Raw genomic sequence first — 865 nt, forward strand, 5'->3', positions numbered from 1 at the left:
ATTAAACCCACTGTACCATCATAATGGGAATAAGGTTGTAGTTCACTGGGAATTTGAACTTTTGACATCCAAGAAAAATTGTTCCTGTCCCTCTAAATATTGACATCACTGATATTTCACTGATATTGTGTTCAACGTTTTCCTGCTAGGTTTCATTCACTTGCAAATACTAAATGTCAGCTCAAAAGACGTTTATTTTTTCGCAAGGTTACTACTTATAAACGAGGTAAACTCATGATGGGTGGTTTCGTGACTTCCGTCATTAACAAGAACACCAATCTTCCTTCCAATTCATCGACTTCACGGAGGCAACATCCATCCCTGGATTGTTATAGACACAGCGTTGAAATCGCTTAATGGAAATCGATAAACAACCTGCGCCGCGACGCCAAAGCACCAACACAAGAAAGCATAACCCAAACCGATTACAAAAGTTTCACTAAAAACACACACTGGAGAGGTAAAAAGCAAGCTACACATGTCAATCTGGAGTGGAGTGCCTTCAGCCCTTATAGCGTTTAGGACACTCGTAAATCATGCGCCAGTTAAGTGTCAGGTAATGTACTCCCGTGACAGACTGCGAGGAGACTGCAAGGAGCGCAAGACACCCAACTGATTGCGGCGAATGGCGAGTCACATATTCTTTATTTAGCGTTATGTTTTTTTCTAATAACATATGCAAGCTCCGGAGTGCTGTAAAACTAAAAACGGTGGTGAATTGTAGGTTTGGCAAGGTTTACTTACCGGAGTCATTCCAAGCGCCATTTTCCAGTCATCGAGCCACTTCACCACTTACCTGGGAAAAAGAGAGAGAAAAATGGAGACTCAAAACCAGTGATAGAACCACGCAATCAGGACATAAAAC

This window comes from Penaeus monodon, chromosome 15, assembly GCF_015228065.2.
Source record: "Penaeus monodon isolate SGIC_2016 chromosome 15, NSTDA_Pmon_1, whole genome shotgun sequence".
In the NCBI taxonomy this organism is placed as follows: Eukaryota; Metazoa; Arthropoda; class Malacostraca; order Decapoda; family Penaeidae; genus Penaeus; species Penaeus monodon.